Here is a 19,661-nt window from a genome sequence, read left to right on the forward strand (position 1 = left end):
GTCACCTCTGACCACCGCACCTTGCCTCTGACCACCGCACCTTGCCTCTGACCACCGCACCTTGCCTCTTACCACCCCAAATTGCCAGTGACCCCCTCCAGATTGCCCGCAACCACGCCAGATTACAGGTACCCACCTCAGATTACCTATTAGCACTTCAGTTTATCCGTAACCACAGCAGGTTGCCTGTAACCACCCCAGATTGTCTGTAACCACCCCAGATTGTCTGTAACCACCCCAGACTGTCTGTAACCACCCCACGTTGCCCGTAACCACAGCAGGTTGCCTGTAACCACCCTAGATTGTCTGTAACGACAGCAGGTTGTCCGTAACCACAGCAGGTTGTCCGTATTTACCCCAGGTTGCCTGTAACCACCCCAGGTTGCCTGTAACCACCCCAGGTTGCCTGTAAACACCCCAGGTTGCCGTAACCACAGCAGGTTGCCCGTGACATCCCCATGTTGACGGTATCCACCCCAGATTACCCGTAACCACCCCAGATTACCCGTAACCACCTCAGACTGGTCGTAACCACCCCAGACTGCCCGTAACCACCTCCAAATTACCCGGAACCACCCCACATTACCTGTAATCTAATTTTTTTTATTTTATTTTAGTAACTGCACTATTCTAATAACTATTACTAGCTACTGTTTTGCTCCAGCAAATTGGCACTCCTTCCCTTCTGAGCCCTGCTGTGTGCCCATACAGTGATTTATGCCCACATATGGGGTACCGTTGTACTCGGGAGAACCTGCGTTACAGATTTTGGGGTACGTTTTCTCTCATGTTCCTTGTGAAATTTAGAAATTTCAAACTAAACCAACATATTATTGGAAAAATTCAAGTTTTTCATTTTTACTGGCCAATTTTGAATACTTTCCTCTAATACCTGTGGGGCCAAAATGCTCATCCTACCCCAAGATGAATTCTTTGAGGGGTGTACTTTCCAAAATGGGGTGACTTTTGGGGGAGGTCTATTCTGTAGACATTACAGGGGCGCTGCAAATGCACCTGGCGCTCAGAAACTTCTTCAGAAAAATCTGCACGGAAAATGCTAATTGGCGCTCCTTCCCTTCTGAGCCCGGCTGTGTGCCCATTCAGTGGTTTATACCCACATATGCGGTACCGTTCTACTCAGGAGAACCTGCTTTACAGATTTTTGGGTGAATTTTCTCTCCTGTTCCTTGTGAAATTGAGAAATTTCAAACTAAAGGAACAAATTATTGGAAAAATTCGAGTTTTTCATTTTTACTGTCTACTTTTGAATACTTTCCTCTTATACCGGTGGGGTCAAAATGCTCACCATACCCCAAAATGAATTCTTTGAGGGGTGCACTTTCCAAAATGGGGTGACTTATGGCGAGATTTTACTCCGCTGGCACTACAGGGGCTCTGCAAACGCACCTGGCACTCAGAAACTTCTGCAGCAAAATCTGCATTGAAAAAGCTAATTGGCGCTCCTTCACTTCTGAGCCCGGCTGTGTGCCCATACAGTGGTTTATACCGACATATGAGGTACCTTTTTACTCAGGAGAACCTGTGTTACAAATTTTGGGGTACTTTTTTTCTCTTGTTCCTCGTGAAATTGAGAAATTTTAAACTAAAGGAACATATTATTGGATAAATTCGAGTTTTTCATTTTTACTGTCTACTTTTGAATACTTTCCTCTAATACCTGTGGGGTCAAAATGCTCACCACACCCCAAAATGAATTATTTGAGGGGTGTACTTTCCAAAATGGGGTGACTATGGGCAAGATTTTACTCCGCTGGCACTACAGGGGCACTGCAAACGCACCTGGCGCTCAGAAACTTCTTCAGCAAAATCTGCATTGAAAAAGCTGATTGGCACTCCTTCCGTTCTGAGCCCTGCTGTGTGCCCATACAGTGGTTTATGCCCACATATGAGGTACCATTTTACTCAGGAGAACCTGCGTTACAGATTTTGGGGTGAATTTTCTCTCCTGTTCCTCGTGAAATGGAGAAAATTCAAACTAAAGGAACATATTATTGGAAAAATTCGAGTTTTTCATTTTTACTGTCTAATTTTGAATACTTTCCTCTAACACCTGTGGGGTCAAAATGCTCATCCTACCCCAAGATGAATTCTTTGAGGGGTGTACTTTCCAAAATGGGGTGACTTATGGTTTTTTTTTTCTCTGCTGACACTACAGGGGCACTGCAAATGCACCTGGCGCTCGGAAACTTCTTCAGCAAAATCTGCAATGGAAAAGCTAGATGGCGCTCCCTTCCTTCTGAGCCCCGCTGTGTGCCCATACAGTGGTTTACGCCCACATATGGGGTACCGTAGTACTCAAGAGAACCTGCGTTACAAATTTTGGGGTGCGTTTTCTCTCATGTTCCTTTTGAAAATGAGAAACTTCAATCTAAACGTATATATTATTGGAAAATTGTAATTTGGTGAATACTTTCCTCCAGCCCCTGTAGGGTTAAAATGCTCATTATACCCCTAGATTAATTCTTTAAAGTGTCTAGTTTCCAAAATGGGGTCACTTATGGGGGTTTCCAGTATACAAGCCTCCTAAATCAACTTAAGAAAAGAACTTGTCCCTAAAAAAATCAGTTTTGGAAACTTTTACGAAAATGTGGTAATTTGCTGATAAATTTCTAAGCCCCGTAACACCCTAAAAAAGTAAAATATGTTTATGAAATGAAGCCAGAATAAAGAGGACATATCGGTAATGTGACTTAGTAACTAATTTATGTGATATGACTTTCTTTTTTAGAAGCAGAGAATTTCAAAGTTCATAAAATGCTAATTTTTTCAATTTTTCATGATATTTTGATGTTTTTCACAAAAAACACACAAAGTAGTGACCAAATTTTGCCACTAATATAAAGTGCCATATGTGACGGAAAAACAATCTCAGAATCGCTAGCATACGTTAAAGCATCACTGAGCTATAAGAGCATAAAGTGAGACAGGTCAGATTTTGAAAAATGAGCCTGGTCTTTTAGGTGCAAATAGGCTTGGTCTTGAAGGGGTTAAATAGACCAGTCTATTCTTGTTAAAGCAGAAATAGACCACATCTAGAAAAATCCCCTGTTGATAAATCTCCCTCATTGTGTGCTGTTCTGTAGTCTATTATCTACAAGTACACCTAGAAAATTCTCTACCAGTTACTCTCCCAGTGTAACTCCCCCTAGAACATATGATGCATGTGGGATATTAGTACCCAGGTGCATAACTTAACATTTATCAACATTTAACCTCATTTGCCAAGGGGACGACGAAAAACACTCAAGTCAGCTTGTAACATCTGCTCATCTTCCATAGACTGTACTGTACTACAACGCTTGGTGTCATCTGCAAGGATAGAAACATTGCCGTTAATTCCATCCTCAATATAATCAATAAACAAGTTAAATAGAAGAGGGCCCAGTACTGACCCTTGGGGTACACCACTTATTACCGGGGACCATTTGGAGTAGGACTTATTGACCACCACTCTCTGGGTACACTTATTAAGCCAGTTTTCAATCCAGTTACAGACTAAACTTTCCAAACCCATAGACCTTAACTTACTCATCAGATGTTCATTAGGGACTGTGTCAAATGCTTTTGCAAAATCCAGGAACACTATATCCACAGCTGCCCCCCTATCAAAGCTTCTACTCACCTCTTCATAAAACATATAAGGTTGGTTTGACAGCTTCTATCCTTGCTAACACTATGCTGGTTATCACTTATAATACCATTAACCCCTATATATTCTCTTATAAGCCCCTCAAAAAGTTTCCCCACATGGTTACCTGGGGAAGTCCTAGAGCCCTTTTTGAAGATTGGCACTACATTTGCCCTACGCCAGTCCCTTGGCACAATACCAGTCAATAAAGAATCACTAAATATTTCATACAAGGGTAAAGAAATTACAGAACTGAGTTCCCTAAGTACTCTGGAGTGTAATCCATCAGGCCCTGTAGCTTTCGTGACATTAAGTTTATTTAATTTATCTTGAACCATATCTAAGTAAGCCAGCTCAGTACATTACACCGATTAGCAGCACTGGCCCCACCTACCTCACCACTGGCCCCACCCACCTCAGCTCCATCCTCTTCTTTTGTATATACAGAGCTGAAGAACCCATTAAGTAACTCAGCTTCCTCTTGATCCCCAGTTATTAACGCCCTTATTTAGGGGTCCTATATGCTCTGAGCTTGGTTTTCTTGCATTAATATATTTGTAGAATTTTTGGGGGTTTCTTTTGCTATCTTTGGCCACCTGCCTTTCATTGTTAATTTTTGCTGCTTTTATTACCCTTTTACAGGTTTTGTTGACTTTTTTGTAATGTTTAAAGGCTACATCTGACCCCTCTGATTTGTATTTTTGAATGCCCCTTTTTTCTCATTTATAGCTCTTCTAACCTTGGTTGTAATTTCATGTGGGATTTGATTTTAATCGTTTATATTTGTTACCCATAAGAATAAATTTAGCAGTACAATTATTTAATGTGGATTTGAAGATTTCACATTTATTAGCTGTACCAGTATTTGACAGCAGCCGCTCCCAATCTATGGCCTGAAGTTCAGTCCTTAACCCAGGAAAATTGGCCCTTTTAAAATTAAATGTTTTTACCCTCCCAATTTGTCTTTGTTTTCTTAATAATGTCATGTTCTTTTCCTAATAATATAGTAACATATGTAATAAGGTTGAAAAAAATACAACAGTCATTTGTTAACCCAGAGAAAGGCAAAAACCTTTATGAGGCCGATAACAATTGCCCTATTACAGGGAGAAAAATTCCTTCCCAACTACAAAATGGCAATTAGAATAAATCCCTGAATTAACGTTCTACCACAACAAATCTAGTGCCCATAACTTGTAATATTATATGTTTCAAGACAAGCATCCAGGCCTCCCTTGAACTTCTTTAATGAATCAGCCATGACGACATCAAGTGGCAAAGAGTTCTACAGTCTCACTGATTTTACAGTAAAAAATCCCTGTCAGTGCTCGTGATAAAACCTTCTTTCTTCTACGCATAAAGGATGCCCCCTTCTCACGGTTACAGCCCTGGTGTGTCCCATTGGATCTGGGTTTTTATTTACCCTTCATTACATCTGAATAGGGATGTATTTAAAGGGAAACTGACATATGCATATATCCGTGCTGACATATTCTAGATACCAATCACACCAGCAATGCATACATTAATTCAGCGATGCTGTGTGATCCAGTGTCTTTGGGAAATGTGATGGTGTGTCTGTGAAACTGTCCACACTTGTCCCGCACAGCCTCAGCCCACCCCTCTTTTCAGCTGCTTCTATATATTCAGGCAGCCTCCTGCAGAATGATTGACAGCAAGGCACGGCCTAAAGACACAGATGCAGCCAGAGAGTGGGGCAGGCTGCATCTTTACAGGCTGTTTCTCTAGAAAATTAAACAACTTTGTAAGCAACTCAGAGAAAGAGAGAGATAAGCCTCTCTTTGTGGTCTTTAAAGGGGTACTCATGCGAAAAGCTTTTCCCCAGTAATTGAAACACATTATAAAGTTATATAACTTTTCAATATGCTTCAATCACATATCTGCCCCTCTTCCCTATCTTTTCCCCCCTCAACCAGGAAGTTAAGTAAACTAATTCTTACCTAATGACTGTTGATACCAGGCTTTTCTGGGGCAGCCATTCTGTGACAATGAAATCATCAAGAGGGAGGTGGGTCTAAGCCCTGTTAGGCCAGCCTCCCTTTGTCAGATGACTCAGGTTACTCAGCGCTGATTGGCTGAGCAAGCTGTAAGCCATCTAAGGGCCCTATTCCACAGTAACGATAATCGGCCGAATCGGCCCGATTCGGCCGATTATCGCTCTGTGAAATAGAGAGAACGATCAGCCGATGATTGTCGCTCAACGATCAACGGGCCGTGGAATAGGCCCAGTAAACAAGCGGCAATCTAGCAGAACGGTGCTCGATTACATCGGCCCGTGAAATAGCTTAAAGGAAGGGGCAGGGGGCCCTCAGCAGAGTGCGGCATCTGTTCCTTCCTGATCATCACTTCCCGGATAGACAAACAGAAACAAAAAGGTGATGACCTGACCACCTCTGCCCTATTTTGGCAACTGTTGGGGGTAAGGAGGCTGACATGTTAATATGAAAGTTATAGTCACATCAATCGTTCTATGGAGTGATAGTTACCCTCCCCTTTAAGGCACAAACAGCATTAACAAACTATTAACTGTGGCGGTGTGTATCCTAAACGTCATTTTTATCAACTCCTCACTCTCCTCCTCACTTTGAGTTACATCCATGACAACAACCTCGCTGCCTGAAACTGGGTCTCATCGTCATCATCAGACACCTCTTGCCTGCCCCACTCTTATCACCCACTGACTGCGTGACCTGCATAGTTTGGGCATCGGAACATATCGACTGCTCCGGTTTCTCTGACTCAGGGAAGGGTCCAGAAAAGAGTTCCTGGAAGCATGGTGGTGGATCTGATTCCCTTCTTTCCCTGGAGGGGCCAGGCTGTAGGGAAGGAGGCTGAGCTAATGGAGCAAGGGTTCCACTCCCTTGGGTAGCATGGGTGGACTGCGTGGAAGACTGGATGGTGGATAAGTTACTGGACACATTATCCACTATCCACGTGATCACCTGTTCACACTGCTGCGGTTTCAATATCGGTCTACCTTGAGACCCTGTAAGTTGGGCAAAGAAGCTAGGGAGTGGATGTCTGCGGTGTGCCACTGCTACCTCCTCAACAAGTGCTGCTGTGTCACCCTGCCCAGAACCACGGCCTCCAGCAACAGCATCACTTGGAACCTGTTGGAACCAACATGGACCACACCTTGTGTAAATCTGATACAGTTTCATGGTCTTAGGTGGCAGAGGGCAAAAAGAAGATGAATGAATGAATGGACTGAGCCTATTTAAATGAAGGTCCTACCAAGACAATGAAATGGATAGTCATAAATGCTGGACAATGCTGGACAAGCCTTGCATTTAAGTGAAAACACTGGAGGCAAGCAGCAGGACAGCTTTCCTGCTGTCGTAAAGCCATAAACCAGCCCCTGCGGCTACTTCAAAGCCTCCTTATCAGTGTCACCTGTGGATGGGCATAACACGCCCAAAAGAGTCATCCAAAGGACAAGGACCTTACTTGAGTGTTTGTGTGACTGGTATATAAGGTTGCACACAGATGAATAGTTAGGGCACTTCCTATCCCCCACCATCCCTTCCTACCACCCTCTCCCTTCCCTTATATTCCTATCCCTTAGTTAGTCTCCCCTTTGTAGATATTTATGTTTCCTCTTTGTAATAAACCCCTTAAAGATCTAGTTGTCCTTGATCAATTAAAACGGCACCCCAAAACCCAAGCAGATTCTACATTTGGCACCCCAGATGGGACTGTGGTGACTTAAAATTCCCCAGAGAATCCTAAGAAACAAGTCTGCTCTGATCCAAATATCTAAAGAGGCAAAAGATCAAGGAATCGAGGACTCTGGATCGTGGCTATAACAAAGTTTTGGTAAGTGTAAAGTTTCTTTTAAGTTATTTATGTTAAGAGCCCTCAAGCATAGTGTAATTGTGAATCAGGTTGTGTGTTGCTGGATAGTAGCTAGAGTAGTGGGGGAAGTATTGTGGATATTGTGCGTTTAGAAGTGTTTCTCACTTGAGTAGGTTGGATGTGTATGTTGTGAGTCTTGTATACTAGGAAGATACTGGTCGGGCGAGGCCCAGTTCTGCTGTTGTTGCGGTATTGCTAGTTGTTGTTGTTAGGTTTGTCAGGTTTAGTATCACCGTTTTACTAATATGGAACTTGTGGAAAAATATGTTAAGAACTATGCTTCTGCTAACTATCAGGTATGTGCAGATGAATGCCTGGGAGATCAGTTTAGGGCATTGTTAGCACACTGGCAGGTATACAATAGTAAGATTGATGGTAAAATGTTTGGAAAGAAATTAAAGAAATTGAAATTAAGTAATGAGATTGCATTGCTGGTTAAGGTAAAGGAAATAGCTGAAGAGAAGGAGGCCAAGTGGAAGAAGGAACGGAAGCAAATGAGAGAGAGTATAGAAAGGGTAACTGAGTCTATGGTGGAAATTGATGGAATAGATGATCTCACAGAGAGGAACAATGGGCTGGTGGAGTTGGTGGAGAGATATGAGCTGAAGGCTGGCTCAAACAATGCCCATGTGATATCTCTAGAGAGCAAGATCAGCCAAATGGAGGGGATGATCGCTAAATTAGAAGGGCAGTTATCTGAAGCTAAATCCCAGCTGTTTAGCAAGGAGCAGCATATCCTGTCCTTGTCTTCTCACAAATGTAGGTGTGAAGCAGCGAATGTTTGCACAGTCTCATCTAAGGATGGGGGTGGTGCAATGGACACTGTGGATGTATATGGTAGCCCTCCAGCTCTCACCATCCAGGACAGGCTGCAGCTGTGTAAAGTTCTTGGAGAATGTGATACCAGTGAGTCACCAATAACTTTGGCTAATCAATTTGAAGCTGTAGTGACACAATATCGGTTAAGTAACAGAGATGCCTGGTCTCTGCTCCAAGCCTGGCTACCAGGGCCACTTGCAGCACAGTTATCACTGGCAGATATGGGTGACCACTGTAGGGGTGAAGAATTAAGAAGGAAGGAACTGCAGCGTATTCTGGGTGGCGAGACACTAGGGGCGAGAATGCCCTTAGAAAGTCCAGGTGCAGGCAGCATGATGATCCTATACTGTTCTGTAACAATTATCTGGTTCTATATAGGTCTGTATACAACTGTCCAGACATGTCCCAGGATGATGCTAGTTTCCTATATTCAATGGCAAATCGTTGCAATGTAGATTACACTACAAGGATTGCTCTAAGGAATACCAGCTCTTACGACAGATTTAGTCCTGGGCGGCTGCTGCAGTAAGTCAAGACCTTTTTTACAAGGCAATTGGAATTCTTTTCAATTTACAGCCCTTCTGTTTGAAATCATCTTGGCTCCATCTACAGTCACCAAGGTAATGTCTATTGTACTTTTGACTGTTTGAGAAAATTGAACCTCGTTTCTGGCATGGGCCAATTCCTAGAGAAGAGAATAGATCCCCAGTCTGTGACACTCTCTCCTTCCTCCAGAGAGATAACAGAAGTTGACACAAGTCGGGGTTCTCAGTACTCCCCAGTTGCTGTCACTTCATCTGATACCCTTGGGTCTTAGGTCTGCTCTGGAAATTACACCCAGAGACAAGGATAGCTTTTTCTGCTCAATGGCAACAGTCTCCCAATGAAGTGGGTAGAGAAAACCATTGATGTATCAAGCAGTGGGGCGCTTGTATGCAGGAGCAACGAACAAAGGAGCCTAAAGATGTTGCTGGCATCCAACATTTGAAGGGAATACTAGTCCACTCCAGCACACCAATCTATGGAAAGCTATCAGTATAAGATCAAAACCGCATCTAGGATGGCGCATATCGATCTTTATAGGGGCACTAAATCAGTAGCATTACTACTGGAGGCAGGGGCATTTTGTCTGCTGGCAATCTATGCCTCGATGTAACCCTGTCGGAAGAACGGTCTCTGGACCAGAAGCCTTCTGGTAAATCGCATGGAGGATAGACCTATTTCTATTGAAGGTTCAAATTGGGAAACTTTTTTTTCTCACTCCTATAAAGCCCAGAGTCTTGCAGAATCTGAGACAAGATTGGCCCTTGGTCAGCCTCATTTGCCCCTATTGACCCAAGAGGGCATGGTTCACAATGGTGAGCCCCCTGCCTAAGAATCTTCTGGGAAGTCTCCCAGTCTCCCCAGCTACTGACTCACAGTAGCAGAGATTACTCCCAGCGTCCCTGCCAGGTGTGGGCAGAGTCTAAAAATCTTGCAAGTAGCAAGTCTCTGGTTTCATGATGACCTTTTATTATCTAAAAGCATGGTGTTCTCTCCTGATGCTAATTCCATAGGAATAATCTGGAGGCTTCTGTATACCCTCAGTTAATAACTTAAGAGGGTAGGCCTGTTCGAAGCTTGACTGCCATCAACAAGATGGAAATTGATATGCTGTCAAAGTGGTGACCACTTTTCTGCAGTCCAGAGCCACAACTGCCTACAGAATCTACCTGAAGGTAAAGAAGAAGTTTGAAGCCTGGTGGGTGAAAGTCTCTTCCACATTTACATTGTTACAATCCATTATTCCTGCCAACACGGGAGAGGAGGAGCTTCATCCCTTAGATGTGGGAAGGGCTTGGAGCATGTATATCGAACGGGCAAACTCCTTCAGGAAATCTAACCACTTGTTTTTATCCTTTGCAGGGAAAAACAAAGGATGCAGGTCATCCAAAGCTTCTCTGTCCATATGGATAAGGGAAGTCATCTCCATATGCTACCAAGAAGCTGGATTACAAGTACCTGATGCAATCAAGTCACATTCAATGAGGGCAATATCATCCACATGGGCTGAAAAAAGATCTGTACCCTTGGAACAAATATGCAGGACTGCTTCATGGTCGTCCGTCAATACCTTTTGTCAAGCACTATAGACTAGATATTCACGAGTCTGATCAACCAGTTTTTGGCTCAGCCATTCTGTCTTCTGTAATGTAATGGCCCTCCCTAGTCTGTTTTCATAGCTTGCTATATCCCCATTTGTGCTGCTGCTGAGGACGTAAGGGAAAGGATAATTTTTTACTCACCGTAAATTTTCTTTCCTGTAGTCCGAAGCAGCAGCACAGACTTCCCGCCCTGATTTAAACAAACTATTATTTATGCAGCATAACTTGATTGTTTCAATGCCTTATTAACTAAGATTTTATGAGTTTTAAATTTTTTGGTCGTTAGAATTGACACAAGGAGGAGGGGTCTGTATGGCCTTCTTATAGGGCTCCTAATCAATCTTTTTTTATTAGTACCATCTGTCCTACCATTGCAGGAAGATAAGATCTTTCCCTTACGTCCTCCTCAGCAGCACAAATGGGGAGGATCCTATCTCCCTGCAATGGTAGGACAGATGGTACCAATAAAACCTTTAATTGGGTAGCCTATAATAGCCGGGTCCGACCCCCTTCACATTGTGTTTTTTTCTGTCCTCCTGTGGGACAGGTGGTATGAAGAGGATAGAAGATACGGTGATGTATTTTATTGTTTATTCTATTATGTTGCCCCCTCTCTGTGCAGGGTTGGGGGGTAATTTATTCATTGATGGTAGGAGGTTTCTCCTCCAGTATTTTATTGCCAGTTGGAAGAGTATGTAATATCATACCTTATGATTTTCATGTTTTCCGTGCGATAATCAGGCATCAGCTGGGCTCCTGGGCTACCGAACAGCACATGGCGAAAGTCTGCGCTGGGTAGTGACGTCACTAGTTACGTCCGCTGATTGAGTCTCGGGTAGCATAGCTACGCGCGATGCTGAAACGCCAGGTGACTGGGTGCGCATGCGCACCACAGACGCGACGCCATGACGTTACGACGTCATGTGGCGTCCGACGCCTCGTGGGCACGCGCAGATGACGCACGGCGCAATTACGTCAGGGAATGCGCCCTTCATTCCCATTTAAACCAGGCTTAGGCACGGTCATCATGGGCTCCTCGGCGTTCTGGTCTCTATTCCTTCTAAAAGTAAGTTATCCTTATTGCTCAGATCTCTCTGATCATCTTAAGATGCAGGGGGTTATTTTTTTCAGGAGGGTTGATTGGCTCAGGTTTTAGGCCTGGTGTTATTCCTACAGATGTCTCAGGGTTCGACTGATAGACCCTCCACAGCACGGAAAGCTGCCAGCAAAAGGAAACATCTAGCATGCCAGTCCTGCGAGACGCCATTGCCGGATGGTCATGAGACTCCTACCTGTGCTGCATGCAGACCACAAGTTTCGCAAGAGGAGCAACAGTTCTCCAACACCCAGATGATGTCATGGATGAAGGATTTTGTGCAAAACGGTAATAATATGCAGTACTGAGGTCCTCCTTTGTTTCTATTATATTATTGTCATAATACAGGTATTGATATTCCTTATTTTTCTTCTTTCAAAGCCCTGTCTCAATTTAAAGATTCAATTAATCAAGAGAAGGCTACGGAACGGAGAAGCGTTCAGTCCAAAAGAACTCCCAGAGCTGAGCCATCACCTTCTAGAGATTCGGTCTGCCTTGATGATTTTCAAGTTCTGGATGAGGTCTACACCACTTCTTCTTCTGACAGTGAGATTGAGCAGGATATCAACATGTTTCCGCTGGACAAGATGCACAGGTTGTTTAAATCTTTGGATTCCGAATATTGTGTACTAGATGAATCGGAAGGTGATGATGGCAGCCTAAGAAAGGTGAGAGCTTTCAAGGTGGCTGGGATTATTAGGAAACTCATGACGCATGAGTGGAAGACTCCAGAGAAGGGGCCATTCTTAAATAAAAGATTTAAAACAATGTTTATGGTGGAGGCCGAGCAGAACAAGTTATGGGGCGAGCCTCCTAAAGTGGACATTGCAGTTTCTAAGTTATTTAAACGCACAGTTGTTCCAAGTGAGGATGGAGCCAGCTTTGCTGATCCTATGGATCGTAAAGTGGAGAGTGCACTGAGAAGAAGTTATTTGTCTGCCTCTGCTCAAGCAAAAAGCTCAGCCTCAACCTATGTTGTGGCTAAGAATCTAAGATCATGGCTTCTCCAGTTGGAAGAGGACATTGATCGTGGCACATCCAGGGACGAACTGCTAAGGCAATTTAAGATAATAGCACTAGCCTCGGACTATTTATGTGATGCATCTATTCAACAGGTCAGGCTGGCTGCCAGGACGATGTCCTTGTCCACAGCAGGCAGAAGAGCATTATGGATCAAGCCATGGGGAGCTGGTGTACATTCAAAAAATTCCCTATGTGCCATGGAGTATAAACCCAATAGACTATTTGGCCCAGAGCTCGACACCTTGATGGAAGGACTCTCGGATAAAAAAGGGAAGTCTTTGCCATTTTCCTCAGCATCTAAGAAGAGAGTCTCCTCTTCCTTTCGTTCCTCTTTTTCCAGGAAGCCCAACGCAGGAAAGAAAAATGATACCTATTCCAGAAGAGGCCGGTATGCTCAGAGAAATACCAACCATGGGCAAAGAGGAAAAGGCAGAGGTTCCTCAGGAGGGAATAGAAAAACCTTCTGACGCCAGAGGAGCCCCTGTAGGAGGAAGGTTGACACATTTTGTGACAACGTGGGAAAGGTATGTAAAAGACCCATGGATCTTGTCAATAATAAGAGAGGGTTATCATCTAGAATGGTACAAAGAACCAGTAGACAAATTCGTGTCCACCCCTATCATGTCCTCACAAAAGCAAAGTTGTCTAGAAGGCATGGTTCTAGAATTTCTCCAGAAAGAGGTCCTAGAAGCTGTCCCTCTAAAGGAAAGAAGGTCTGGAATATATTCCTGGGTCTTTCTTGTACCAAAGACCTCTGGAGGATAGAGAATGATAATAGACTTATGTTTTTTAAACAAATTCCTTGTGAAGAGGAAATTCAAAATGGAGACCATTCGTTCTGCTTTTCCTCTGATTGCGGAAGGGAACTTCTTGGCCACGATAGATTTGAGAGATGCGTATCTCCACATTCCCATACTCCCCTCTCACAGAAGGTTTCTACGGGTCAATGTATTTGTACAAGGAAGCTGGTCCCACTTCCAGTTTACTGCACTCCCATTTGGGATCACGTCAGCCCCTTATGTCTTCACCAAAGTGGTTTCTGCCTCGGTCGCCAGTCTCAGGGAAGCAGGTATAATCCTTATACCCTACCTCGACGACTGGTTACTTGTAGGGGCAACAGAACATGTACTACAGAGACACATCAATCAAACACTGAACCATATACAGGATTTAGGATGGTTGGTCAACTGGGAAAAATCCCAACTAAAGCCATCCCAAACAAAACAGTTCCTAGGCTTCACACTAGACACACGGTCCATGATGGTGTCTCTAACCCCAGAAAGGATACAAGTACTCAGGAGAGGAATTTTATTCCTCAGGAAACCTCACCCAATCACACTCCGTCAGATGATGAGAGTACTGGGTCTAATGACTGCTACTGTGGATGCCATCGAGTGGGCCAAATGGCATATGAGACACCTCCAGCAGGAGATACTTGTCTCCTGGGACAAAAATCTGGAATCTCTAGACGATCGGAAGATTGTCTCCAGAGAAACGAGGGAATCCATACTATGGTGGATTTCACCGAGGATCGGCAGATCGTTTGCCCCAGTCCAGTGGGTGGAGGTGACTACAGACGCCTCGGGCTCCAGCTGGGGGGTCCACATGGTGGGTCAATGGGAACTGAGAGCCATCAGGTTGGCACTCCATCATTTCAGTCAGCAGTTGCTACACAAGTATGTGAAAGTACGATCAGACAACTCCACATCAGTCGCCTACCTGAACCGTCAGGGAGGTACAAGATCCATTCCCCTCCTATTAGAGGCGGAAAAGATCTTTTCAAGGGCAGAAAGGACTGTGTGCCGCCTGTCGGCAGTTCATGTGAGAGGCGCTCAGAACTTCTTGGCAGACAAATTGAGTCGCAACCTACCCCTTCCAGGGGAATGGTCATTGGATCCCTTGATTTTCAATCAGATCACGAGGAAATGGGGGTATCCGGAGGTGGACCTGATGGCCACCAGACGGAACACGAAAGTCGATCGTTTTTGCTCCCTATTTATAACAGACAGACCTTGGAAATTGGACGCCCTGTCGTTCAAATGGACATTCCATCTGGGATACATATTCCCTCCTCTACCTATGATCCCGAAGGTCCTGCAAAAAATCAGACAGGACCAAGTGTCGGTAATTATGATCGCACCATACTGGCCGAGAAGGACATGGTTTTCTTTGCTGGGGGCAATGTCCAGAGGGAAGTTCTGGATTCTACCACAGATTCCACACCTGCTAACACAGGGGGACTTACAGTGCCCAGACCTGAGGCAACTACAACTAACAGCTTGGATTTTGACAGGTCCTTATTAGCAGGGAAGGGTCTCTCTGATGCGGTGGTGGAAACTCTGCTACACTCTAGAGCTCCTTCTACAAAGAAGACTTACCTTAGGGTAAAAAAGGCTTTTGATGGATGGTGTAGTAGAAATCACTTAAATACCAGTGACCCTCCCGTTCATGTTGTTTTACAGTTTCTACAGGACGGTTTCCAAAAAGGGTTAAAACCTGCAACGATGAAGGTTCATATCTCAGCGTTGTCCGCTATATTTGAAAAAAGATTTTTTCAGGATCCCCTTATTCAGAGGTTTGTCAGAGCAACCCAAAGAATTCGCCCCACGGTGGTAGACCCTTTCCCAGATGGGATTTCGGGATCGTGTTAGACCAGTTGTGCAAACCACCTTTTGAACCTATGTCTTCAGCAGAAATAAAGCTCGTTTCCCTGAAGGTATGCTTTCTAGTTGCCATAACTTCTGCCAAACGTATTAGTGAGATACAAGCCTTAGGAGTGTCAGAACCTTATCTTATTATCCTGCAGGATAAAGTTGTGCTTAGGACACTACCATTTTTTACACCCAAAGTTCCTTCCTTCCAAAATATTAACCAACAGATTGAACTTCCTGTTTTTCTGCTTGAACCCTCTAATGAAGAAGAGATCAGACTACACTCTCTAGATGTCGGTAGAGCACTATCTATCTATGTTGACCGTACCAGACAGTTCAGAAAGTCTAACCACTTATTTTTATCTTTCGCAGGAAAGAACAAGGGATGCAAATCTTCAAGGGCCTCATTATCCAGATGGATAAGAGAGACTATTTCATTATGTTATCAAGAAGCCGGTTTGACAGTTCCTGACGCTATAAGGGCACACTCTACTCGAGCCATGTCCTCGACGTGGGCAGAAAAGAAGAGCGTACCTTTGGAACATATTTGCAAGACGGCCTCATGGTCCTCGTCTAACACATTTGTAAAACATTACAGACTTGATCTGCGTGATTCTGATCAACCGGTTTTTGGTACAGCTGTTCTTTCATCTTCTGTTTGATATTTTCCCACCCTATGTACGATGGCTTTGCTATATCCCCATTCGTGCTGCTGCTGAGGACGTAAGGGAAAGGATAATTTTTTACTCACCGTAAATTTTCTTTCCTGTAGTCCGAAGCAGCAGCATGGACTACCCACCCTGTTGTTATATAAATAAATGATCTTTGCAGCATACCTTCTAGAATCCTGTTCTTTATTTCTATTTTAGAGAGGCATTTGGTTGCTAGCACATATCGTTAGAATTACACAATGTGAAGTGGGTCGGACCCGGCTATTATAGGCTACCCAATTAAAGGTTTTATTGGTACCATCTGTCCTACCATTGCAGGGAGATAGGATCCTCCCCATTCGTGCTGCTGCTTCAGACTACAGGAAAGAAAATTTACGGTGAGTAAAAAATTATCCTTTATCAAAATACTTAGGGACTGGTGTCAAGATTCTAGAGACAATTATGAGACATCAGAAAATATATCTACGGTGTACAGACCTAGGACAGTACGATAGATATTGCTATAGATGTGGCAGGCCAGGACATAATAAACGGTTCTGTAATACACCTTGTATACACTCTGAGCCAAAAGTCCATTCATTGCAGCAGGAGATTGATAGTGTCCAGTCTCAGGAGGAAATATCCACCCATAAAGAAGAGTTCACAGAGACATGTGAGGAGACAGGTAATATGGAGGCTGATCCTGTTATACCTGCCCCAGAGTCACAAACAATGCAAAGTCCCAAGATAAACAAAGGAGAGACAAAGAAACAGCAAAATCCATCTTGTTGTAAAGAACAAGAGGAAGGTGTTAATATCCCGGTGTACAATTTGTGGGCAAATTTACCACTCTGGCTATTCTGGAGTTGGTCTCAGATTGCCCTCCCCCTGTTGCTTAACAGTACAGCACAATGTGCCAGTACAGGTTACTAGATATGGGGAACCTTTGTGCATATTGTGATATACCTGAACGTAGTGGCGGATTGGTAATGGACATGGCTTTGTTTATGGTGTAAATTTCTGTATTCTAATTCTATTTGTGTTTTCTTTTAGGCTGGAGGTCATTAGTCGTGTGATGTCAGAACAAAGAGACTAACTTTTATATTTTATTTAACAGGTTGTAAACTGGTGTCAGCAAAGTAAACTGGTCATTTATTATTTAAAATGAAGGAATTTAGTAAATTTGGCCAATTTATCAATAGAAATCCACGTGGTATCATTGAGCTCAAACATAACATTTTAGTAATTGTTTGCAAACAATTAAACAACTTATCATCCCATTGTGATGAATAGATATTGTGTTAACCTAACATTTATTTTCTTGTTGGTGTTTTGGTGTTTTCTTGTATGTGTTATTTATCTTATCCAACAGGTCCCTTTTGTCATAAGGTGAAGGTTCATACATGGATTGCCGAACAGCATTGACCATGAGAATCTGGGATCCCAGTATGAATTCTATAGAACCAACCTTTAATTAGAAGCTGCCCAAGGATGCATCATGGGGCAGATAAAAGTTGAGTTTCCCCTAATTGTTTTATGTTTGTCTGTTTGTGTCCTGTTCGATGTATTATGTATAGTGTGTCGGCATAGTATTTTTTTTTTCTTCTGTTTTGTTCCTAATGTTCAGGAATATTGTTTTTTTTTTTTAATTATTATTTTATTTAAGCTTATATTTTTCTTTTTTATGAAACAGCTGTATTCATTGTTTTGATATTTTTCTTTTTCAAATTTTTGTCTTAATTTTTATTTTATTACTTTTTGGATTTTTGTTATCACTTCCTTTGTTTGGTACCATTTTTCTTTTGGTACCAAAGGGGCGTCAAATAGTCCAAGCTGGTAAAAGTTAAAATGCTTTTGAGCAAAAGATATTTACTTAAATATTTTCCCTCTCTGTAAGTCACTTCTAGAGAGGAGGAGTTTAAGCTTAGTTATCCCCTTTATTGAAACACGTATTATATCTATATTGATATATAGAAAATGTTTTCACATTATACTGCTAAGAACCTGATACTTCTCTTGTTCTTTATTCCCAGGACCTTTGGTAAAGCAAAAACAAACTGGCAATTGATGGTTCCTGGATGTGAATATGAGCCATATGTGATGGTGGTAAAATTTACCTTTCTGCCTGTGAAAATGGATGTCTTCAGGATCTTCTATTACCAACTGAAAAAATACTATTTTAATTAATAATCGTGAATAGAGATCACCTGGTGAAGACCATATTGAGTTCTGTTTTATGGACGTTCAGTTTGAGTTATAATATACAGACATATAACAACCTATGATTTTAAATCCAACTTTTTAGAGAGTTAGGAAATTGATCATGATGGTTGGTATCATGTTAACTCGACATTTGTGTCGTATACATTGCAGTGATAATTTTTTTTTTTTTCTTGATTATGATGTATGAACAACTATGTTAAATATTTGCCACTGTATGTTTACACAAACAGATGTGTATGTATAGAGGAATATGTTAGACAGATGTTGGATATAATGTATGTATTATGTAAGAAGTAGTTTGATAGAAGTCTGAATGTGGATGAATGAATGGTGTGACCATTTATGCCCAGACCCTTTGGAGGTGTTATCGCTGCTGCAGAAGACCTAGAGGAAGACCAAAGCCTGGAAATAAAGGACTGTTTTCGGATCATTGAGATCATCGCGCAAGCAAAATATATACTTCATTCTGAGTGTGGCCCAATTGTTTGTGTGCCATTCAGGCACAAAGGGGCGTATGTTGGAACCAACATGGACCACACCTTGTGTAAATCTAATACAGTTTCATGGTCTTAGGTGGCAGAGGGCAAAAAGAAGATGAATGAATGGACTGAGCCTATTTAAAGGGAACCTGTCACCCCCCCGTGCCGGGGTGACAGGCTCCCGACCCCCCGTTAGAGCCCCCTATACTCACCTAATCCCGCGGGGTCCCGCTTCTGGATGCGGTCGGGTGACGGAGATCTCAAACGCTGCAGCCCGGCGCCCATAGAGAATGACAGGAGAGTCCAGCGCTCCATCATTCTCTATGAGCGTTGGACTCATCTCTCAGTGCGCGCACCGGGCTGCAGCGGCTGAGATCTTCATCACCCGACCGCATCCAGAAGCGGGACCCGACGGGATTAGGTGAGTATAGGGGGCTCTAACAGGGGGTCGGGAGCCTGTCACCCCGGCACGGGGGGTGACAGGTTCCCTTTAAATGAAGGTCCTACCAAGACAATGAAATGGAGAGTCATAAATGCTGGACAATGCTGGACAAGCCTTGCATTTAAGTGAAAACACTGGAGGCAAACAGCAGGACAGCTTTCCTGCTGTCGTAAAGCCATAAACCAGCCCCTGCGGCTACTTCAAAGCCTCCTTATCAGCGTCACCTGTGGATGGGTATAACACGCCCAAAAGTGTCATCCAAAGGACAAGGACCTTACTTTACCCAAAGCACGCCACCTAGAGGAACATGTTTACCTCTGCATCATTGTCTTTAAAACATAAAGGAACTGTGATGATTGGCTGAGACAATATTTGGAGGTGTTCCAGGGACGGACAATGTGTGGGCTATGAGTGTTTGTGTGACTGGTATATAAGGTTGCACACAGATGAATAGTTAGGGCACTTCCTATATCCCATCATCCCTTCCTACCACCCTTTCCCTTCCCTTATATTCCTATCCCTTAGTTAGTCTCCCCTTTGTAGATATTTATGTTTCCTCTTTGTAATAAACCCCTTAAAGATCTAGTTGTTCTTGATGAATAAATACGG

General features: G+C 43.2%; 1 pseudogene; it reads left to right on the top strand.

Annotated features, from left to right (window-relative positions):
• Positions 1–7,770: 7,770 nt before the first annotated feature.
• On the top strand, positions 7,771–17,004 carry LOC138766396 (posterior protein-like; annotated as a pseudogene).
• The last annotated feature ends 2,657 nt before the right edge of the window (positions 17,005–19,661 follow it).

This window comes from Dendropsophus ebraccatus, chromosome 10 (assembly GCF_027789765.1).
Source record: "Dendropsophus ebraccatus isolate aDenEbr1 chromosome 10, aDenEbr1.pat, whole genome shotgun sequence".
NCBI classification, from domain to species: Eukaryota; Metazoa; Chordata; class Amphibia; order Anura; family Hylidae; genus Dendropsophus; species Dendropsophus ebraccatus.